The 24,990-nt window shown below is 39.1% G+C and overlaps 1 protein-coding gene across 4 annotated transcripts in view; it reads left to right on the plus strand.

Annotated features, from left to right (window-relative positions):
• The window catches only part of BCL11A (BCL11 transcription factor A), a 141,375-nt gene that overhangs the window by 4,327 nt on the left and 112,058 nt on the right, over positions 1-24,990 (plus strand). For 2 of the 4 annotated variants that reach the window (XM_080587871.1, XM_080587873.1), the window contains exons 2-3: positions 7,843-7,883; positions 21,481-21,565. The gene's annotated coding sequence lies outside the window, so the exon portion shown is untranslated. Of the gene's footprint in view, positions 1-1,190; positions 5,747-7,590; positions 7,723-7,842; positions 7,884-21,480; positions 21,566-24,990 lie in introns of those variants that run through there. The other 2 variants (XM_080587872.1, XM_080587874.1) reach the window with 2 other exon arrangements.

Genomic DNA, 24,990 nt, shown 5'->3' on the forward strand with positions numbered 1-24,990 from the left:
AGGGACATAGTTCTATGTCTATGTGTTGGTATTGTTAACTGAATAAGCTATACAGAAATGTAAATGCAGATAACTTATATTTTAAGCCAGTTCAGACTGTTATTGCTGAAACACTAGTTGCTTAGAAGGGTGTGTTCCTGAGGGGACTATTATTGGGTTGCTGTATATCTTTCTAGGCGTGTTTGCTGCTAATAATAGCTATTAGCTTTTAGTTCCTCATACTGACAGTTCTAGTGTAATTCCTTGCTTATTTGTGGTCGCCTGGTATGACTTCAGCTTGCCACTGTATGTTAAGCCAGCAAAACAATACTCTGCTTTGCATTATCAGGAAAGCCTTAAAACTTGTGTCCCTCAATGTGGAATTATTACAGTTCTTCACCTGGTCAACAACAACAAAAGACTATGCATAAGCTTGCAGCGGATTGTAACGTACAATGTCATCAGATGGATGGGTCACTCCCTTCTTTCACTTCAAATTGAAGCTAAGATTAATTATGGTATTACCAGCTTCTAAAACAGGTTAGTTAATGGGAACTAACTGTGAGCTCAGCGAAGCAGCACTAATCTTGCTGCTTGCAGTGAAGTGTCTTTCTTTGATCAGCTCATTCTCTCTCAGCAGGCCAAAAAATAGCCACAGGATACGAGTGCTTAGTTTACAATCATGTTAATTTTGCTTTAGGTTTGTCTTTAGCTGTTGGAGATTAATGAATCAAAATGGTGTTTAAATTTACAGCCAGTTCTCTTCTAATCACTTGGCAGTATTTCTAGCTATTTTCTGCTTTGATTACCTGAGCCAGTCATCTAAAGGACTCTGCTATTCTGTGGTGCGATTGTGGGGTATGGCCTGAAATGTCTAGGAACCTGCAAGGTGATGGCAGAGAGAGTTAAGGATGTTCTTTCTGCTTTTCCAGCTGTTTCCTCGGTGGTCTGTTTGTTTCAGCTGTGCCAAATCCAAAGTCAGTTTTGTTGTTCCACTTCACACATTTTTGATATTAGTTTGTGCTCTCCATAGAGGAGGAGCTTCCTTCACCTCCACTAACATGCATCGGATGTAGCAACAGTCTCTTGGAGATATTTACATGGAAGTGCAGAGAGGACCTTCGATGCTTGACAGCATCACTTTCCAAGTGAAAGGTGTGCTTATTGAGGTCTGTGTATGCTAGCATTTGGATAAGCGGCTGGCGGGTGGATTCATGAAGGCTGCTTCAATTTATTGGGGCTTCACTGAGGGGACAACTAAGGTTTGACTGTCAATGCTCCTGAAGTGTTTGCATTTCCTGTAGAGAACCTCAGTGTGTTGGTTTTGTAAAGATTTGACTTGAACTCTGGTGCCTTTCAAAGGTGGTATGCATACAGAATCTTTGCCATTGCAATTTACCTTTAAGTTATTTCCCTGGGAGGAGGAAAGGTTTGTAAGAAATGGACTTATTTTAGAGGGAAAAAAATAGTTAACTTACAACAGAAGTGTTCTCTGCTAGCAAACGTGAAGAAAACATTTTTATATTGTAGGTGTTGGCATAGAAAGTCTGTTGGGTCACAGTTAGTTGATAGGAAGGTATTGCACGAATTTGCAGACTGTGCCTTGGTTTTTCCTTTCTCTTTAGCTGTAAAATGAAGGCAGTATGGTAATACTTATCTTACAGAAGTGCTAGGAGGTGTAAATTTGTGATGTTTAACAAGTGTTTGATTTGAATGGAAACTTCTCTAGAAGAATGTGCTATAGCTTTATCTATGAATAGCTTTAGAGAGCAGGAACAGTTACTTCTTTTCTCCTCAGTAGAAGAAGAGGGGGAACTTTAATCTTTGTGTTGTTCATTGCTTTCTTTTATTTTGGGATGGGGGTGGGAACATAAGTCCTTAGACAGCTGATGTTGTGTAGCACTGGTATTTGTTCTAGTTCCTTTATAGTTCAAACGTGGCAGTGAGACTGTTCTTTGGCATTAAAGCCTGATGCTAATACCCCTGATGCACTATCTCTTATCGTGTTGAGGAGTCGTCTTTGTCATGAATTCATTAGTTTCATGCAGAGATCGTATATAATTCTGATTACTGCTTGCAGGGAAACTTTAAAGAGAGGAATGGATACCGATAATTACTGAAACTCCTCAATTCTGTGTGAGAACTGGGAGAAATTTTCCTGTCCGTTAACCTTGTAGTAACACCTTGCAGAAGTTGGCCCCTCCTGCCCACCTTTTTACATGGCAGCCTTATGTCAAACTTTGTGCAGAAACTTAGCATCTAACCTGTTTCCAAAAATTAGTCAATTTGATTGTGAACTTGAGCTTGTTAAAGGGAACTCTGAGCTGGCCTGCTTCATCTAGCTGCCTTCCTATGCCTGAGGAGACCAGGTTCCATTCTGCAGTCCAGGAAAACTGGCAAATCCCTAGGGAGGTTGTATAGCTGTGCTTGTTTTTAACTGTCTATAATCTTTCCTATTATTTGAAGGGAAATGACCAAAACCATAACCCAATAAGTAATTCTGCTTTAATGCTAAACATTGATCTTTTAAATAATTACTCAACAGCCATGTGGATGGGCAACAAAAAAATGTGTATAATCCTCATGTAGAATTGTGCTCTGGTGGAAACCTGCTGTCTCATGGAGGTTTCCAAGGAGGATGCTATTTGTTCTGCTGTTTGTTCACAGCATCTTGTCTTCCAATGGTATCTATTCCCCCATTCCTTATACTGAAATGGGGAGAGACAAAATTAAATGCGAAGACATTCCTGATGTTCTCTATATACTTACTTCCATTCTGAGCATTCCATTTGATATTTTCTTATACTGGGCTGTTTTTCCTGAGTAATTATGGAGGGACAACTCACAGCAGTCACTGTATTACAGAAAGATGAAGAAGACGATAGCTTTGAAAAATGTAGTGGGATGTGAGTAGTGCTGTTCAGGCTTTTCCACTGCATTTATCTCTCTGCATTTAGAGGAGGAAGTACCTAAAGTTCACTAAAATCTGCTGCCCTGCTCTTGTGAAATAATATAACAGTAGCTGGAGAGGAGCTGGGGAAGAGGTGACCATGGGTGTAGCTAGAGCACATTACTTTAAAGGCTTTGTGTTTTTGGTGTCTGTACCTAGTCTGGTGCATTATCTTTACTGTGCTTTCATCCACCCAATTCCTCCTAAATAACGTCTAGTTTTTTTTCTATTAACAATTCCATTTTTGGTCTGAAAGATTTCTCCGTTTCTGTGCTGTTTGCAAGCACGTCATAAAAGGGAGGTGTTCACAGGGAAGATTCCTCTGAAAGTTTTGGTCGTACTGTTACTGTTTTGTGAGATTATTCAAAATTGCTTCACTAGGAATTTGTTAGAGAAGCCTTCTATCTTTGAAGCACTGTTTTCCCTAAGGAGCTCTTGTTTAATTGATAACTAGATATAGTAACCATTTGGGGGATGGCTCAGTTCACTCTCCAATAACAAAACTCTAGCTGTTCATTTCTGTGTTGTACAAGAATATTTATTTCAGACACGAGATAACACTGTGCAAGACTGATTCTCATTATGCCCTCATCTGCCAAGCCTTGGGAATGTCTTACTGTAATGTGAAACTGTGCAGGAGACAGGCGCGTGCTCAAGGTTGTGCTTGAACACTTTGCTTTAACATACTTTTCTGTATCACCTGTGAAAACAGCCAGTACTTACAGGGATTAGAGTCAAACAGCTAAAATCATATGTATCTTGATAAAGAAAATGATTCTGGTCACATCAACATGGCCATGAGAAAAGCATGATTCAAAGATAGCTGAAAACAGCAAGTGAAAATATGTATGCTCTGTTACTTGGGGTGGGGAAGCGAAGGGAACAGCTGTGGTCTCTAGATCTGCCAGGTGGTCCACATAAGTGCAGCTATCCCTTTTGGTAACTAGTGTTTCCTTTCTCTGATGGATGACCAACATGTTTGTTAATGTTTCTGGGGATTCTTGATTAATGCATATGAATAGACTCTACAGTTTGGATAAATAAAATTTGTTGTGATGATCTTAGAAAGCCACAGATACTGTTAAGATGAACTTTTAGTCCATGAATTGTCTTTCTAATGTCTGAGTTGGAATTTGGTCATCATACAACCTATTCATGTTTCAGGGTGTTGCTGCTGGACTAAATGATTCTTGTATAAATTTTAGGTACTCGTTGTATGCAGTGGGGATTTAGTGGGTATGGAGCTTCCCACATGTGCTGTGTGAAGTGGACTCTGCTGTGACTCTGCATTCTCTAGTTTGACTTCTCCGTGTGGTCCTACTGGCTATGCCATGTAGTTTCCAGGTCACCTGTCTGAAGAGCATAGCAAGAGCAGAGCTCAGCTCTGAATCTCAGGGCTGAGAGCCTCTAGCAGCAAAACTAGTGATCTTGCTGGTGTGAGGACTGTCCTCACCATGGCATCCATGTGAGTGCAACAGAATTTTGTGAACTGTGTAGTTTTACTTTTTATTTTAATTTCCACAGCTGCTTTGTGGAAGTAAAACTAAAAGTAAAACTTTTTTTTAGGTATAACGTGATTAGGAATTTAGATGTTTGTGTAGTATGCGTTCTCCACCCCTAGTTAGTCATGGCTGGGGGAAGAACCTACTTGCCAAATATCCAACTTGTGATCACGCTGTGCGAATTTTGTTATCATGAACTAGTGCGAGGTAGAATGTAAACTCCAAGTGAAGGGCTCTTCTAAAGGCTGGGTCTGAAGTGGTAAAATAAACACGGATCATGAACTGTTAACTTGCAGCTTAGCAATGCGGTGTTTATTTTTACCCATGTTTAAATCTTTGTTTTTAACTAAGCAAGAGGCTAATAGTCTTTCCTTAGACTGCAACTTCCTATCTTGAAACTTTTAACTACACATAGATTTGTTCTATTCCTCTGTTTGTACCCTATCAGTGAAGCAAGTAGGAAGATAAAACTATTAATTATCTTCAACTACTGAAACTGAGAATAAATAGGTTTTCATATTGCAAGTTTCATACTGTACTGTAATTAACAGCCTTCATTCTGTACTGCCATTGTGAAGTACAGAACTTGAAAAAGATTAGAAAAGAAGCCTTTCTGCTATTCAATCTTTACCACCAGCACTGCAGCTTTCCAAAAAGTAGATGGTAGACTTTCAGTCTAGTGAATATTTCCTGGCTGGCAACAGATAAGCCTTCATTTTCCTGGGAGAGCACAGACTGCAGGAAATACTGGTTGCATAGTCACTAGTGGAATTTCTTTAAAATTGTCAAAATCATCTAGCCAGCTTTAAAAATAATGATAAGGAGAATCTAATTTCAGTGAAGCAGAGTTCATTCTTGATAAAGGTATTTCTAGAAACTAGTTCATTGTAACTGTAGAAATACCTAAATTCTCTAATCTTCTGTGGCAAATGAGAACAGACTTTTCCAAGTTCTCAGTAAATCCCAGAGCTGATAGTGAATGCTAAACACACTGCATGTAGAAGGGAAGAGGCTCTTTGGAACCTGATTCCAGTAAAACATTCTCTAAATCAGTGTAATGTCCTCACTGAGCTGCTTAATAATCAAAACAGTGGTCAGAGGAGTGTAGCAGTGAACGTCCTTGGAGGGGGAGGAAGAGGCTGATGTGGGGTAAAATTTCTGAATCTTTCATCAAGTGATTATTGTCTTTGATCACAGCTCTCCTTTAGGAAATGGGAAACAAAGTTAAATATACTTCATAGCATTACACAAGAAGAAAATAACTTCTGTTCACACTGAAAAAGAGTAGAAACAATACATCCTGGCTGCTGTGCAGGTAACTAAAAAATCTGGATAACACAAGGAAGATGAAAGCTTGCTTTAAAGCTGTCTTTATTGTAAAAGATGTGTGAGGTGAATGTAACTGAGAAAGTGAGCACCCCCGCTTAAATTTGAACAGGGTTAGATATGGAACCAAGTTCAGACTGAAACAATACAACTTGAACCTGAACTAGTTCCTCAAACTGTGTTGGAAAACTTGCCGCTTCTCCTTTAGCTTTTGACAAACACAAGGAAAAACAAAAGGTGGAACGATGGGAAAGATTTTCTTCCCAGGTGCTTTTTGTTTTCCAAGTAAAGGGTTTGTGCTTGTTTGGAACAGTCCCTCCCTATAGGTAGCAGGTTGTGATGTGTTTTAGGATGTTCATGAAGGAATCTGGGGAGAAATTTTAAAAATAGCAGCGTGAGCTAAGTCATCTCACGTTAAAGTAAATCACAAGTGATAAAGCACAATGAGAAGGTATTTCCAAACAGCTATTCAATTTCATACTACTATAAAACAGTTTTCTATTTTTCCTGTTGCTAATTTTCCAGATCTCTTCACTTAAAAATGATGAACTAGCTTCTCAGCTGGTGAAAGTTTGTAATCAAAGTGGCATAATTTAATTGGAGCCACCTTGAGTACTTTTGGCACTGAAGAGTACAATTTTTCAATTGGCAAGGTCTCTGTCACTAGTGAATGCCACTTGATGCAGTGCATGAAAACTTAGTTTGCAAACCATATTGTTCAAGGATGTTTTTTTCCCCATTCCCTTCATGGAAGAGGGGAGAATATAATTTAAGTGTAGTCCCTTAAAATTTCTCAAGGAGCTGCATGGGTAGTTAGACACACAGTCTTCTTTATCCAAGGCAGTTCAGTTTTAATAGGGTGTATGTCTCTGAATACCCACACGGTTCTCTGAAAATATAGTAGCTGGATTGCCACAGGCCGGTGATAAGCACTTCAAATGCAGTAACTCAGTAATGTTAGAGGAAGCTTACTTGATGGTTCAAAACCAAAACTCGAAATCAGTTAAATTATTTTTTACTCTTAATGCAGGAAGAAGTCTTTTCATGATTAAGACTTATCTTTTCAAGAGTAGGATAAGATTTTTATGATCATCTTTCTGTAGCAGCTGGAAATTAATGTTAAACTTGCATAAATCTGGGTTGGCAAATTTAGCCTAAACAATAAGGTAAATGACTTGATACACTTCCTAGTCCCAAACATGGCGTGTCTGTGGTGTCAGGTCTTAACAATACCATGCCATCATTCTGTGACCCTATCTGATTTTTCATTCCTGCCTGCTCTTTTCCTTCACTGGATCCAGGTGCTTGTTGTGCAGATATAAAGTGACATGCATGTGTTTTTAAACTTGGTTGGTCAGGTAAAAAAAAAAAAAAAAAAAAAAAAAAAAAAAAAAAAACAAAACTAAATCCCAGGTTTGACCTGAGTTTTCTATTTAATTTATGACTTCAATTGTTGTTCCATGTTGCTTGCTTAGTGTTTGTGGGTTTTAGCTGAATAAGGTATTTTGCACTTGTCATAAAACTGTTGCATGTTGTTATTTAAATACCATGCAATTCAGTACCATAAACACCTTTGACTCAGAGGAGGAGGTTACAATTTGATAATTCTGTGTTATTGTATAGGGTGACTCTGTCACAAGTCTGAAGAGTATATTCATCTCCACTTTCCATGATGATACAGGTGAAGGGACTTGTCTCTTTTCTGAACTAGAGAAACAGAATCCGTGAGAGTGAACTAGGATATAAAGCCCAGCATCCAGTTCATAGACCATGGTTATTCTCTGTTTGGGGGTGAGTGATTGAAATTGGCATGCTCTGTGGCTGACTTGCCTAGCAGCTCTCTAAGCTTGTTTGTCACTAAGGCAAGTCACTGAGGTCAGGAGAGAGACAAAGCCTCTGGTGCAAGCCTGTGCAGCTGTTCTGCTTCTTGTTCTGCTGTGATGCGGGCAACGTTAACTGTAGCTGGTATCTGACCAGAGCTGCCTGCTGCACTATCTATACTGATCTGTTTTTCTCTAGTTCAGAAATACTTGTCTTGATATATTCTGTGATATCATTTGATTTTCTCCCTTTTGTTTTTTTCAGGCAGAGATAATCCCCCTCTGGAAGAGCTGGAAAATACACAAGTAAGCTTTTAATCTTTTGAGTTTTCTTCCTCCTCTGAGTCAGCTTTTGGAGGATGATGTCACTTGGCAATGCTCATCTTTGAGCTGGAGAGCTCACAAAGACTAGCTTTTCAACATGGGATTGCTTAAATTTCTTAAGATCAGATGGTGACTCTTTTCAGAATTCTTGAAAACTCAAGGCATGTTTCAGGCTTCCCCACAGGCAGTCCTGAAGTGAAAGTACATGCATGCAGTCTTGGCTTTCCATCAGCAGCAATACAAAAGCCTCAGTTTGAGTGAGAATCTAGAAAAACACCTATTTGGGCTTTTTTTTTGTTAAGAACTTGTATAACTGGAGGCAGAAGAGTGGGAGGATCTATTTTTATTTGACCTTAATATCATGTTTTGGTGAGCATCTGCACAGTTGCATTGATTGCAGGTGATCTGGATTTACATTGTACCTTCAGTTGTGTAAGTGAGCACAGAGCTTGCACAGATTAACCTGAGTAGACATGCATCTCTTTGCATGTTTGCAAGATTGTTTTTTTTACCAAGCCTATAGTTCTTGTCTAAAACTCTCCTATGGCAGATGCTCTTCTCTGCAAGTGTGCAGCTCTTCCTGGTGTGTGGGGGGGAACAATTCTACGTGGTCTTTTAAAAAGAGTAATGAACAGAGGATGAAATCTGTCTGCTGGGAACTGAGTATAATACTTGCCATCCGGAGTGTTGCTTTTTCTCGGGGAAAATACAACCTACTACTCCCTCTCCTGGCCTCATAGGGGAAGTATATGGAATTGTCAAAAGGGGGCATTCTTGCCTTTTCAGGCAGGTGAAAAGTAAGTCATAAAATCAAGTGTTATAGTTAAATCTGTCAGTTAGGTAGAACAGAAATTGCTTTAAGTTGACTAAGTCTTCAGCCAAAGCAAATATAACAGGTGGAGTATTAAATATCAGAAGTGATTTGCAGGTTAATTTAATCTCTCCTTTTGTGGACAGATTTTATCTATTTGACCAAAGGTTTACCTGAAGCTTTTAATTAATGAAAATGTCCATTGTACAGTGACATGCTCTGTATGTATTTATTAGAATAATGAAAAACCTCAGTTGGCAGTTTATTCTGATATAGGACGGTTGTTCATATATCCATGAAAATGTGACAAAGTCCTGCCAGCCTGGTATAGGGACTTACTACAAATGATTTTGCGGCTTTATCTGGCGTATATGAAGTTGCCTAGTTGTAGTTGCAAACAACTCGTTTATTGGAAGAAAGTCTCTAAATGATAAATCCTTTTGTATATCCAATCTAGATGTGCCTCTGGAAAAATGTGAAATAACTGATGCCCTGGGCAAATCTTTTTTCACTGAAACTAACAAATCCAGGACTAAGCAAACAGAAGCTTAAAAGCAATGTCTTCCTCTGTGCTGAGATGACAAGAAATATGCTCGCTTCTGAATTTGCCTAAGCACTTTTGGATTAAACCTGTCAACAAGCAGGTTCAAACAGGTGCTGATAAATCCTGTTTACTTTCTTATAGGTATTTATAATAGTTATGTTCTAGTGAAGAAAATACTTGTTATGGTCTGTATGATCAGCTAAAGTTGTCTTACAAACATGGCAACTAATGTTTTACCATTAATATTATGGGTAAATGAGGGGAAAGGAAACATGAACTGCATTTTAAAAATCATGTCTGAAATTATATTGTTTTGCCTTAGACTCATTTCTTTCTCTTTGTGATTCAATTTATTAGCCTCGATACCATATCCTAAAAAGACCTCTATTTATTCAACTGAGATTCTTATTTAAGTGCAGTGCAGTGTTGGGGTAAAGATGTTTCCCAAACTGGAAGGTATGTTTGGAAGACAACCAGTGCAACAAATAGATTAGGTGGTCAGATTTTTTGAAGTATGTGGCTTTAGAGCAGCTGTAGAGGTGACCATGAAATAGTCTAGCTTAAAAACAAACTTCATGAACTTTCTCCACTACCAGTCAACTTCTGTAGAATTACGCTGTTGTGGTTTAACCCGGCCGGCAGCTAAACACCACACAGCCATTCGCTCACCCTCCCTCCTCCCTCTCTGGGATGGGGGAGAGAAACGGGAAAGTGAAGCCTGTGAGTTGAGATAAAGACAGTTTATTAAGACAGGAAAATAATAACAATAATAATATCAGTATTACTAATAATAATGTGTACAAAACAAGTGATGCACAATGCAACTGCTCACCACCTGTTGACCGAAGCCCAGCCTATCCCCGAGCAGCCGGCCCCCCACCCCGGCCAGCCACCCCTATATATTATTTAGCATGACGTCAGATGGTATGGAATACCCCTTGGGCCAGTTTGGGTCAGCTGTCCTGGGTCTGTCCCCTCCCAGCTCCTGCTGCACCCCTAGCCTGCTCACTGGCAGGACAGAGTGAGAAGCTGAAAAGTCCTCGGCTTGGTGTAAGCACTGCTCTGCAACAATTAAAACATCAGCATGTTATCAGCGCTCTTCTCATCCTAATCCAAAACATAGCACCCTACCAGCTACTAGGAGGAAAATTAACTCTGTCCTAACTGAAACCAGGACATATGCCTAAGGAAAGTGGCTGCAAGGTACTACCAGCTACTGCTTGGCAAATCTATAAGTAATCACTAAGCTGCAGAGGATTGGAAAGAGCTTACCATGAGAACATTAAGTGGAATGGAAGAAAAGCATTGTCCTGAAGCACTTCTGAACTCATATCTGCTTAGCCAGGGTGGGAGGTTAATTTGGAGTTAAATATTTGCATCAAATACTCATGCTTGCTATGCTTTAATTGCTACTGTAGGCATACTCCTGTAGACACTTGGGCCTGGGTACTTAAAGATTAAGTCAAAATAGAAAGGAGAAACAGAAAGAAAAGCTGAATGTCAGGAAGAAATCTACTAGGTATAACACTTATTGTCAACACAGCTGAACCCTGCTGAAGTCTAATGCTTGTTCTCGAGGTTAATGAAGAATGCTTTATTTACGGCATCACATCTTACTGCAGTTTCACAAAATTTAATATGCTTTTTCCCTAAGGACTGTCCTCTTTCTTTGTGCTCTGGTTTCAACAGCATTTTCTGTGTCACTAGAAACCAATGAAGCTTTTAGCTGTACTTTTGAACGGTTCCGTTATTACCAAGGATTCTGCTCTGAAAATGATGGTGAGCTTGAAACAGTACAGCTCTTTCTGTAATTATTTTATTGAGTTGTAGGTTGGTATCACTGAAATGGTTTTGACAGCTTGAATTTGCTGTTGGCTTTAAAGTTCCTGGGTACGTAGCTTACATGTGTATGTGCTGTGGCCCAAAGAGCTAAGCAGTTTAGTTACTTCAACTTCAGGTACAGAAAGAGTAGGAGACTTGCACGCGGCGTTTATATATATTCTTCTTGTACTTTGCATTGTCCAATGGCCAGACCCAATTCCAAAACATGAAGAGGAGGGAAGGACCTTGCTGTGGTTGTAGGGAGGTATTGATCACACTGTAACCTAAGAGGGTAAAGGGCCATACAAACAGCCAGGAATGGTCATTTGCAGGATAGCACAGAGTAAGTTCTACATCCTTGAGTCCTGCTGTCAATGATAAATTTGAACAATCAAAGCTATTTTGGTAAGACTCTAATTAAACTGCAAAAGATCTATATTGTTCCAAACATTACTCAAAGATCTTGGGGAGAGGGGAAACACAATAGGTAAAAATGGTGATAAGAAACTGAAAAATATCTAAAACCTCTGCTGGTTCACAGCACTAAGAAGAATATCACAGCAACCAGGTGTTGCAGAAATGCAGAGCTCTGACTCCTGAGAGGAACAGACGTAGACTGAGAAGAAATAAGATGCAAATAATCTAAGGGCATGTTGTTCCTCCAGCCTGATTCAGTAAAGTGCTGCATTTAGGGACCACTCTTGCCCAGCTCATGTTTAACCAAATGGATTTGTGAGGACTCAGATTATTTTGTTTAGTTAACTTAATTATGAAATTGTCAGGATTGCAGTTGTTTGTTTTTATATCATCACAATGCACTCTCTTATCTGGATGAGGTACAATTATAATTTCTGTAATAGTATTAATAAATCGATTGCCCAGTTTTACAGAACTGGGTACACAGCACTCTTAATATCTTCCTGTTTTAACTTTGGCCAACAATGATCTGCTTTAGACTCTTTCCAGCTCTTATGATAATTGCAAGGTCCCAAAAGAAGCTTCAGAGGCCTGCTTCTTATTTGTCCTAATTAATGCCTATTTGGGCAATACAAAGGGTAATTTTTTCTCAGCAGTGTAACGGACTCCAGTTAAGTAAGAATCAGCAAGAGGTTTGGATACTAAATTGAACTTTATTCTGTATTGAGTTAAAATTTAGTATCAGAACTATCAAGCTCTGCATATCAATCTACCTGAATTTCCACACTGGTGGTTGGACATGTTTCACATGAAACTACACTCCTGTAGACCTTAGTCTCATCTAAATGGGAGAATAAAACCAAAACTGTTCAGAGGGAAAACCAGGGTGCTCTGAAACCAGACTTTGAGTCTGTACCTGTGATGATGTAGTGCAAAACTATTTTAGGAGAATCGAGAGAAACTAGGCTGATCTGTTCTTCAAGTTCCCCCACAGAAACTACTCATCTGCTACCACCCAGATGGTTAACATAAGCCAAAATTTCCTGGTCAAGCCTCTACTTATCTTAGATATAGGAGCAAAACTCCAAAGGATTGCTAGCATTTGGGAGAATGCAAACCAGTTTTGGAATTCTTGGCTTGGCTTCAGGTATTAGTGCAAATATTGTATTACATAAGACATGAAGCTGGGAAGTGCTTTTAGAGTTGTAGAGCAATGGGTGGCAAGAAAAGGTAAACCAGAGCAGAATGATAAATAATGTGTTAGTCTCTGAAAGGAGAGGTGTCATCTTATTCCTGACACTTAGACTGTCAAGAAGATATTTTACTGATTTGACTTTGTGCTGAAAAACACGGAACAGTTACTTAGTAAGTGGTTTTATAGGGAATCTCACCCGTGTTACAATAAACTGAGCTTGAAGATAATATATCTTCTATGCTTTTACACTTTTTGGATGATAACTGTGAAAAATTATCTAGCGAAGGTTAGCAAACTGTACCTGTGGCCATTTTCTCATGACCCTTGAGCGATAAAACGTACTATCTTGGATCATGATGTGTTGTCAAACAACAGGTTTGCCTGTCTGGCCAACAAAAAGTAATTGAGGAATGTTATGGTTTTACAAGCCATGTTTCACCAAATTTGTAGCTTTTTGAGCTGTTAGATCTGAACAAAATAGGTCAACGCTGACAGAATAAGGGTGGCTCTAATTTTTCTTCAGTTTTTGACTACTTGTGTGCATGTGCCTATGCCTATAACCAGCATACAGAAAGTACATAATTCTGGAGGTATTGCTGTTATAATCTCACTTATAAGACTAAAATTCCTAACTTGAGTTACACAGTACAGTATTTCTGCGATTCTAAGAATCTGTATCTTGAATTCCTGCATGATCTGCATGAATTTAAACATGCAATTTGATAAGCTTCTGTAGGTGGGAAATTAAGAAATCCCCACCAGCTGGAACTACTTAATAGCAGAAGCTTTGCTGACCCTAGGTTAGCTGTCCACAAGCCATTTCTTTCTGTAGGTATGGGGCCAAGATATGGAGAAGCAAAATTGCCTCTCTTGCTCTACTTCTCACCCCTACACTTCAGCAGTCATCTGCTGTGCCCACATCATGTTCTGAAATGCATGAGCAACTCATGCATGGAGGGGAGCACAACAACCCACCCAACCCAAAACAAACTGTTCTCTAAAAAATACTCCTAGGCTTTAGGGCAGCAGTATCTGTGCAAGTAAATCCTTATGGCTGCATTTCCCTGAAGCTGCTCAATACCCACTGTCTCTGTGACTAGCCTGGTGATTCTTTTCTTAGACAGCTTCATTCTCAGATACCTTCATCCTCATGAAGTGTCTTATCTTGCCACTTTGAATCTGTACAAGCCTAATAAAAAAGGTGCGGCAGGGTTTAAGACTGGATGCTTTACATCCGTTACTTTTCCAGGCTAGCTATCTCTAGAAAGAGGAAACAAAAAAGGCTGCTTTGGCTACAGAAGACTTGCCCAAACCCCTGTAGGGGAAGAGATTAAATGGTGACAGCATACACAAAAGATAAGTGTTCCTTTGAAAAAGCTTTGTATGTGGTACTGTACTAACTAGTATAGTGTGCAAGATGCTCCTTTTTGAATTATACTCTGGCCTTAGGTTTTAGGGCTTGACTCTGAATTGTAGGCAAGGAGGGGAGAGGTGAGACTCGGTGAACTGCCACTTCTCTGTACCTTAGGATATTCTCATGGGTCTGAGAAGCAAGTTCTTCAGGAACTCTTTTTTGTCCTTTCTCCCATGTGCTCCACTGGGGCTGGATAGGCATATTTACTTGCTTTGAAGAGCATTCTTTAGCCCAGTTTCTTTTCTTACAGGGTACAGAGGCCACCACTAGGAAACAGTCTGTGATGCCATACTGGTGGCCAAAGCAAAGCTGGTTAGTCAGAACTTTCTGTGAAAAGACTTTGCATGATCTCCCCCAAAGATTGGTTTCCACTGATGGATTTCTGTGAGAAGCCTTTTTTCTCTAGAAAAAGATATTTAGGAAACTTTTCAGATGTATTCGTAACTTGCTGACTGGAAAGCAAAACTTGCATTAGTCAAATGTATCAGCAGGAAGACAAGGGCCAGTGTATGCTTTGAAATCTGTGTGTAGCTGTCTGTTTCAGGCTAACAATTCGATAAATAGACTTCATTGTAACCTGACAACAGCACAGGCACTGAGAATCCTCTGCTTCCATGTACTAGAGAAAGCAAAGGTAGCTATTTGTGCTACAGCAGTAAGGTATTTCGTGATCAAATACAAGGGGAAAAATGCTTTGATTTGAGAAGTTGGATGAACTAGAAGACTAAGATGAAAACATATTTGCATTGTGTAACTGTAGTAGCACAGCTGAGATGAGACTGGTGTTCAGTATGCGTAAAACAGTAGGAAAAGAGTTAAATGATCTGGAAAAATTAGGAAAGATGGAACTAGTGTGGGAACCAAATGCTTCTCCTCTATGAAGTGTCTGAAACTCCTTGGTACGGATTTGGTGTAAATACGTTAATTGCAAATGAAGCAATTATATATAATATCAGGAATTATGAACTAAGATGCCAAAGTAAATGAAGTGCTTAAATATATGCAAGAAATGAAAATACTGTTATATTAGCAATGGTCTTCAGAAAAGCACGTAATGGGATGAAGCAGCTTTGTAAAAGAAAATATCTGTGGGAGAAACACTTGAAAGGGAAAATCTTAAGCTTATATCATTATTTTAGTGTGAAGTGAAATATTTTAAGTTTTACTGTGTTAGGAAAGGACACTTTTCTGCTTATGTTTGATACTAGGAAAATATTTTTAAAGGATAATTACACACATTTTTCCCAGCCTTCAGTTATTATGGATTGGGGGGGGGGGGGGGGGGGAACAAAACTAAAAGCATGCAAAACTAACCAACTGGAAGTAATTCAGGGATTTACTAGCATATAGCTTTGCCCTAAGGCAGATCAATTTTACCTGTGCTACTCAAGGCAGAAGTTTGTCTGGCTTCCCTTTAAAGCCCATTATGATAAAGACTGTCTTCCTGTGTTCATCTGTTCATGTGCTTAACTCTTCCTGATACATAGGAGTCTAACGCCATTATTTCTTGTTCTCTCTGTTACTCAAGTAACCTTTGCAACAGCCCTTCACATAGAGGAAGACTGTCCCCTTAGATGGGCTTTGATTCAGTTTCACAATGCAGCTTTGCTAGAGACAATTGGGAATAGCCCAAGTAAAAAATAAAATGTGGGAAAGACAAGATGATACTCAGAGCTGAATCCAACTGCTACTGCAGAAACACCCACGCTGTTTGCTTCTCATATCTTTCCTTCCTGATGTGACAGTTTTTCCTTTGAAATATTCCCTTACAGGGCAGGAATAATTTTCTGGCTTTGCATCGCTGCTGTTGTTAAAGGGTACACACAGCTTCCTCAGCATTATTACTTCTGTCAATTCTTGTAGCAGGTGGCTTTTTGCTGTGGTCCGTATTGGGGAGCATAAATTCTGTGTGTCTTTCCTTTCTGTGTTACTGAAAGGAGGGACTAGATAAGTTGTTTCATGAACTACTCTGTCAAATAGCCTGAGAGACACCTAGCCTCCCATAAGACTTTGCACATTTGAATCTCATCTATCAAAGGGAAGTCTGATATTTTCTAGGATGCCACAATTTGTGGAAATGAATGAGCTTAATTAAGCTCATGGGAAGCTCTCAGAAATGGCTAGAGATAAATATCAAATGGGGTCAACACACTGTCATGAGACTTTTGGCTTGTTACTGGATGTTCTCATCCCTTTGGGATGGCCTAGAGGGCAAGGACTTCTGAGAAGATTGGGGTCGGCCATGATTAAAGCTATATTTAGAAACTTTTTTAATTGCATAGACTTCAGGCACATTAGAGCTGGCTGATTTCTTTTTGATGGAACAGTTTTCTGTTAGAAAATGTAGTTTAGTGGAAATCAGAATGTTTCATGGGACTACGTCAATCTGACTACAGCTTTTGACAGGAAGAAGAGAAAATGAACACATTTTTCAGTATTTTAGTAATGAGTCATTTGGACAATGTACCTTAATGAACTATTTGACATGTTTCATTGTTTTGAATTTAAACATGGAAGCTATTGTCCTAATTTACAAAGATAAAAGTTCAAGTACATAGTATTTAATACCATCAAATTGTTTAGTAAATGAAAGATTTAAATGGAACAGTTTGTTAGGCATATTTTTTTCTAGAACATGTCACTGTTGTAGATTTTATTTCAAATTGGAACAAAATTAAAATGAACTTGAGGAACACTTAGCCTTGGCAGAATAAAAACAAATCCTGATGTAAATCAAACCTATGAGTAAACAGTATTGCTCATTCCTATGACTCTGGAAAGAAATGTCAGCCCAGATCTTCCTACAGGCTGCGTAGAAGCGTTAGAAAGTACCTACTGACCACAAGGTAACCAATGTGGTGACTGAAGAGGCCTGAAGCAAGGGGACTGGGTGAAATGATTTGGAAGACCAGCCTCAGGGAGAACCTGATCTGCTGTTCATGTTGCATGTCATGACATGAGGAAGTGACCATTGGCAAAAGCAATATATATTTTAGGGTACATCCAGGACCTTTTTTTCCTTTTAATATGGATAAATTCTAAGAAATTCTTCTTGAGTAAAAACATCCTTGAAGGGCAGTGAGGTGCAGGCCGGCTTCTCCAAGGCATGAAAAACAAATGGCAGAGGAACGTGGTGGTGGCAGCAGCTAAAGGAAAAGAGAAAAGCGCCTTGGGCCCTGGAACTTCAGAGCAGTTGTAGCTCTGCAGATACTGTGTCGGTCTAATCCTAGATACTCACTGAATGTTATTGTGACTAGTTTCAACAGAAGCTATAATGGAGCCTTACTGGCAAAATCTGCATTGCCTCCAGGCTTTGGATTAAATCTGATGGTTGTCTCAAAGGATGCAGATACATTAACTTCCAAAAGGAGAGCAGTCTTCTGTACCTAGATAAGTGCGATGGTTGTCAAAAGTGGAATAAAAGCTCTCCTTGTATCAGTGCATGCCTGAGTATTTATGTACTGGTGTTCTGAGCCTGTGCTGCCTAGTTCAAAGTACCAGCTGCACAAGGCCTTCTGTTTCATGTCAGGTAACTGTTTTGCACTACTGCCGAACTCTGTAGGTAAATTAGCTTCTTTTCAAAAAAAGGTGTTTAATTCCTCCACTTGCATCCTGCCTGTTGTGTCTCTTCTCAAGGGGGCAGTGAGAAGTGTTCATTGGGGTGATAGTTTTGGCTCCCAAATTGACTGTTGCCACTTTCCAGCTATGCTGGGGAGAGGTGACTGGCAGCACATCTATTTGTGCCTGCTCTCACTGAGGAGAGAAGGTGCTTGTTGCCTCTCAGTTTTGAGATCACTTTAAATGGTAGGTGAATTGCTTAAGACCGAGGACCAAACAACTAGTTCATGGTTATAACACTGGAAACATGGTTAGAAAAGGAAAGCGAAAACTCAAGAGGAGAATGTATCTCCCCCTTAATCTCTTATTGTAGCTCATTCTTGGGATTTCCCTGGAGGTATTTGTAACAAAGAGCTAAGAATCTGCCTGCTAGTGCTGTTTCTGAAGAATCCCACTTCGAGGTTTGTGATTCCTAGTTTGCTTGGAAAGTGGGTGGCTGCTTTTGAAGTTTGAAGTCTATATTGTGCTATCAACACTTGTTTTGTGGTCTTGATTCTAGCTGGTCACTGTAGGGTGTGTGTGCATGTGATAAATACACACAGGCTTCCTTGGAAGTAAATGTTATTGTAAGGATAACTCTGCAGAGTGGGTATTTCTGCCTTTCTTCTTCCAGAAAATCAACTGCATTGCACTTACAAATTTAGAGATGAACATTTTGTAAGTTAACTATCAAACGAGATTTTTAGTGTTGGAGTTTCCTTCCCTCAGCAGCATGATTGCATTGCATTCGTGGCTTGAGCATTTTCAGGTATCCTGCCAGCATTTGTCAATGCTGATTTGGGCATGATTTGGGCACTACAGGATACCTAGGAAGCGTGATTTGGGGCTACAGAACCACAAGTTCTCCAGTCTCTAGATCATGCTATATAGTAATGGCCATAAAATTAATAGCACTGAGATGAAATACTTAGTTGGCTTGTTCACCATTTTCAAAATTATTTGCCTTTTTTGCAAAGTGTATTATGTTCTAGTGACTTGTCCTTTCTGAAGTGTGCTGTAAATGTGAACAAGATCCAGTCCTAGAGCTCACCCCCAACAAGTAGCATGCATCAGTCATGCACATAGGCATGTCAGCAGTGGTAGGTTGCCAGCTCAGGTATTTCTGTTTGCAAATTTACATCTCAGGTTATGCGCTCACTTTTCTGAGTGTTTCCAAGTTAGCAACCTCGCCTGTACTGCTGCAACCAGGAGACTGATGGAGCTTTGGCAAATATTTCTTATTTCCTCTTGGTAATACAGTTCCTGCATCTCACTGAGGAGCAGAACCATACTTTGGACCACAAGTTAAAATTCTTAAGTGATGATGTTGATGCAGAATTTTTTTTAAAAAATATGCATTATATTGGCATGTAGGAGTGTTTTTCCTTAGTACATATTTCACATTAAAAATGTATAGGAAAATGATATGATATGATTTAATGTATGTGCTGCATCCCATCTTAGGGGATGAATGTCATTCCATATGCTGTAGCTAAACATAAATGAACTGTTATTAATGATTGCCATAATGTTTTCTAGCAGTTAGCTGGCTGTGATTCTAGGAATTTTTTTCCACTGTGTTTTGAAGGGTTAGGTTATTTAAACTTACTATCAAATAGAATCAGATCAAAGTGAGCTAATTTTTCTTAAACACTAATCATTTTAAGGCTATTGAACTAAATATAGAGGCAGTTCATTAAATCATTAAAACAGCCTGCAATAATGCTCACAAAGTCATTATAGTGCTATTCCCCAGCCAGAGAGGTGGTGTTGCCTTAAGCACAGTTTAATCAAATTAGATGGTGGGCTATGTCCTGGGGTTTCTCCTATTGATATTCATTAAAAATACATGATTTATCACTAATCTCTGTAAGGTATATCCTCCTTCTCCAAATGAATTTTGTAAATGTCAGGGGGAAGAAAACAGAATAGTTTATTGTTATAAGAATTTAAGTGTGGTGTGATCACATTTACATTTATATACTATGTAATTTAGCAGTAGATAGTAATTTTAATGTGCCTTTAAAATTTTTGTCCTTAGTTAAAAAGCTAGCAAAAATGGAAAACCCTCAGGAGCAGCCGCTTTATATTTTAGTACTGTATGGGCATATGAATTAGCTTTAGAATTAATTATTTTATAGTTCTTCATACTGCTTGCTCTTACAGTTTGTCTACAAAAGTTCGCTATTTTATTTTGTGTACCCCTTTTGATACAGTTTTCTGCCTTCTCTTTTTATTTGGAACACTTCAGTGTTGTCACTTCCCTGTCCTTCCCCCTCACTTTTTTATTGTATTTAAATATTGTCTTAAGTTTTAAATTAGCAGGAAACATTGAGAAGACCACACAAATAAACATTGTCCTGTGTTACTCCTTTTTCAGTGATGATTTCTCCACTTATATAATGCTTTTCAGTCCTGAAACATCTTACAAATGGGTTAGGATGATCATGTCACCTGGTACCTAGGCGTACAGCTGATTAATAGTGCAGAGCATGGCTCTGCCACGCCTCAGACCAGGAATAAACACATTCCTGATTACAATGGTAATTTGGAAACAGCACAATCTAATTACTCACGCTGGAATTTGCCTGAATTATCCTGACTCTTGTTTATAAAAAAAAAAAAAGGTAGATCTAACTCACTTTGGTAGTGGAACAGCTTGGAACCTAAGATGAACGTCCCAGGTGACACCACGGTTGTTCTGAGAATATCTTGGTGTTGTGTTGGGTCACTTCTGTTGCAGAAAAGAGCCATCCATTGAATTTAGTGATGGCTGTCTGTGTGCTTATCCAGGGTCAGAGTGCACTGGGGTCAGTTTAAAAAACAAAAAAACATGTAAGATTATCTGGGGGGTGTAGGTCAAGTTCTCAATGTCCTCAAAGTCTTCTGTCAAAGTTGGGAGCTTACCCAATGCTGCTTAGTTTATGGGATCTGGTGCTATGTGGATGCAGATTAGTATGGAGCCATTGAGTATTAAATCATGTTACTGCAGAATTGCCACTTCACTAGGACTGACATAAATATAAAAGATATGTTGTAATTACTGAGGTGGTGTTGTAATTACTGAAATGTTCATATAGCAATCCTTGTGCTAGGAACTTCACATGTGGTTTTAGAACACCATCCCACTTGCATTTGTCAGATGTGCCAAAAGCTATTCTCAATTACACCGAGGTAGATTTGAACAGATTGCTGTCACTGGATCTGCTGTTAATTTACACTGGCACATCTGAAAGAAGAGCTTATTTCTATGTGTTTTAGAAATTGAAAACATTCTTCAAGGCAAATAATTGCTCTGCTGAATGTTTGAATACAGGTGGCTTTGGTTTCATTGGGCTGTATCTGAATGTAACTGATACCCTAAAAGTTTAAGCCATTTGCAGTTGGTATAGCTGATGTTCCACTCTGTCTCCCTTATATTGGCACGTGAGTTTCTCAAGGATAAATCTGTTCAGTAACCTAAGCCTGTAGAAAACTATTAGCATTAGCAGATGAGCTCTTAAAATATCAAGCTGTAGGATTTGATGAATGATGGTTCTAGGTACAAGAAAGAGGACAGGGATGTACAGTGTAGTGAGGAGAAAGGTAGGCTAGAGCAGTACTTGCTGGGAAGGGCTGAAAAGGTCACAGAGCTGTAGTCTGAGTTGAAGAACTTGTGCTTTTGGTCATGATTTTATTTTCAGCCAGGTATGTCTCTTATGTTTTTTCCCCTCTATGCTTGTAGAAAATTCTTGGGATTCTAAGGTTTGAAAATCTGATACTTTGTTTCCAACTTTCTAGCCCTACTGGTGATGTGGTAGAAAGCTGGAAAGCATCCTAAATGCAATGTGACTCCATCAACAGACCTCACAGTGGAGTTAAAAAGGTACAGTTCAATTTAAAAAAAAACACCCTTTTCTTAACTGACTGCTAATAGCATGCCCTTTAAACTCATCCCATGATATTTTTTGGAAGTGAACTGTGTTTTATTTATTTTTGAAATGGTCTGGGTTAGCAAAGGTAGAGAAAGCAACCACAGAGCTAGCTGAATGGCACAAAAGGTTTGTATCAATGCATGTGCTACTCATGTAGGGTGCAGCACGTATGTGAGCAGCTCTGGCGGCATGCAACCCCAGTGGAGCTTTAGTGTAGGTCTGGCAATCAGTCCATAAGCCTTAATCCTGCAAATATACATCACGCTTCATTTTATACTCGTGAGAAGCCCAACCTGAATAAAATCCTATTAAATTGAGAGTCTACAGCTAATTAAACACCTGCTTTTCAGTGTTTTTTTTTATTTTAGTAAGGTTAGGTACAGTACATAGAAAAGCATGCATCTGTAGAATTGGTTCTACCATTTTTTGGAGAAAGTCAACAGATGAAATGTGTTCTGTGATTTCATATAATAATAGATCAGCATAATAAAGTGCTGATAAAAGACAACATCTAATTTACCTAGATCTATGTTTTTGCTTCAAAAGTTTTTTTCCAAAGTAAAATGTGGGGTACAATAGGGTTTATGGCTGTTATCCACAGGCTCTTTGGCTCTAAAGCCTTTAAAATAAGTGAACAGGGCTGTGCCTTAATTATTGGCAATAACTAGCTTTGAAAAGAAAAGTAATAAATGGTAGTCCATACAAAGTCTCTTCTTAAGTAGCAAAATGCATAATCCACCTGGGATATTGTTTTAAAATTCATTTCATCCTCAGTAATTTGATGAGAGAAAGTTGTATTGGTCATTTCTCTTGTGTAAGAACTGTGTTGCACCTAAGGGCAAGGAACATTTATTTTTCATGATTAATACCTGTGAGTTTCCTGGCCTAATGAAAAAGCCACAGATGTATTTGAAATGATATTGCTGTTTTCCCCACTCTTCATTCAAGTCATGTAAACACTTTGACTATTGCCCTTTTCCATTTGTGTGCAGAGATCTTACATTACCTACTGACACACTGGCAATAATATTTGTTTGTATGTGTGGTTGTAATGTTGAAGAATGTGAATTCCAAAATGAGTAATTCTAAGGGACTAAGGGAAAATCTGTGTGCATTTGTGTAACTTATGCTATTCAAAGGTGAATAGACCCAGAACTGAAAAGGAGTGTTAATGAAATATTTCCCCCTGCTTTCCCTGGTACCAATCTAACCTGACCAAGTAATCCAGTGGTAAGTTTTGCATTGCTGTAGTGAAAGTCTATCAATCTTTTCATTGCGGTCTCCTATTTGTTGAAGTTGTCTGAAATGTGTACGTACCTAAGAACAAGTAAGGAAAAACCCACCTTGGAAACGGTGTAGCTAGGCATGTATCTTGGCTTGGAAGTATTTTGAATGAATTTTAAATGTTCTGTTCTTCTTTGTCCCCCACCCCCATGGAAATTGTAGCATTAGTGTACTTCATAATCTCTTACTGCAGTGTCCTCTTGCCTTTCTCTTATGCTGACTCTTACCTCACATGCTATAGCTTTTCTGAGTTAAACTGAAGATCCTGGTGATGAAGTGCATGTCTTCAACTCCCCCTGGCCCTAGCCCTGTGCCCTTATGGCTTTGTATAAATACTTAAAATGGTCATGCTTTATTTGCTGTTATGTTTTCATATTTATTTCCTCTCCCCTCTCCTCCAATATAATAATAAAAAAATAATATAATTGAAAGAACAATTTGTTGTCTTGTTCGGTGAGACACAAGTGAAGGGAATACACTTGGGAGGCTGAGGGTGTGCGGAACAAGAAAGGAGGTGGAGTCCTCGTTATGATAGCCAGGAAAAGGCTAAAGGATAAAAGGCTAAAGGATAGGTTCAGCTATTATTTGGTTGTGTTGGTAGCAATAATATCTGTCCTATGGTGCCAAGAAGCCCTACTGGCTAGTCAGAATGCCACTGTGTTAAGCAATTAAATATAAAACAATAAAATGAGTGGTGTCTCATTGAACTGGCAGTTTAATAAGTGCTGCTATAACACCCATTCTAGCACGCTTAATTTTTGTGTTAATAATTGGCTTTGTATTAGCATGGTTGTTTTATGATGTATTTGTTTCTGTATTAGCTTCTGCAGTAATGAAGTCATCTTCAAAAATGGGAACTAATTGTGATTGTTCAGTAGAGATGCCCTGAGAAAGTCTTTGAAGAGCTAGCAGTGGTTTTCCTCATTCAGCTCAGCTAGGTGTTAGCATGAAATCTGCTTGCAACACCTGTAATATCCAGCTGCTTAACCATTTCTATGCACATCAAAACATGCAGGAACGAATTTCTCCAGAGTAAGAGTTGGTTCAAAAGTTAAGGGTCAGAATATTGGGGAGCAACCCTGATGGACTCTGGTGTGGTCCGGTGCCTGGTAGAGAGAATAGAGCTAACTTTGAATAACTAATGTAGCCATCAGAAGACAATCTGTATTAGGCAGTTTCTTCATTGATAGGCACTTGGCAAGGAGTAGGTTGTGATGATGCAGCTGTGTTTTCACCTCAGGTATTGGTATCTTGCTGTGCAGTGTATGTCTCTTGCCAGGGCTGAAGTAAGATGGCTCCCCTTTGAGGCAAATGCCACTAACTTTAAGATGTTGCACCTGGTTAAATAAAGAGCTACATTAAAACATAACTGAGCTAAATCACTCCAATGCAAGCTATAACAAGAGATGGCATATCTATTCTGGATGCTCATCAGTAGAGCTAACTTAGCATAGTTATGCCACTACAAAAACAATGCTGGTAGAGGCAGTGTCCCTTGTTTGCATTTGAGACGCTGCTGTTCCAATTCATTTGAAGGCTTAATTTCTTCCTTTGTAGAAGAGGAAGCATTTTAAATACTGTCGTGACTTGTACTTACTGTGTCCCAAAAGAAGGATAGAGCAGAAGAGAGAAGCAGAAGCTTTATTTTACCAGAGAAGAGGAAGTAGTAATCTTGGGAGGGTCTATGACGACTTTTGCCATGAAGTCAAGTCCTGAGACTGGAAGTATAGGGTATGGTGGAGTTCCCCTCTTGTCTCAGCCTAAGAAACCTGCTTCTTGTGACCTATCACGTAAGCACTGTCTGCTACGCATTTTTCCCCCAAAAGCTCCTGGCAATAGAATAAAATGCTCCCTTATGATGCAGGAAGACAAATACTAATTTTTTTTAGTTGACAACTTGTGTGGCAGATTGATACGGGGATTGGAGGCAGAGAAAAGAATGGTGTTTCTGTTAGTTACATGATTACTTTCCAGCAGGACAAATTAGCCCCTGCTGAGCTCCAGGTTCCCCCAGCTAGTCTACCTATGCCTGAATTCAGTACTTTGAAGCCTGCTTAACTACCGTTTCGTAAGAAGTACTCATGTTTGTCAA

Source organism: Anser brachyrhynchus (assembly GCF_964034855.1).
Source record: "Anser brachyrhynchus genome assembly, chromosome: 3".
Classification (NCBI taxonomy): Eukaryota; Metazoa; Chordata; class Aves; order Anseriformes; family Anatidae; genus Anser; species Anser brachyrhynchus.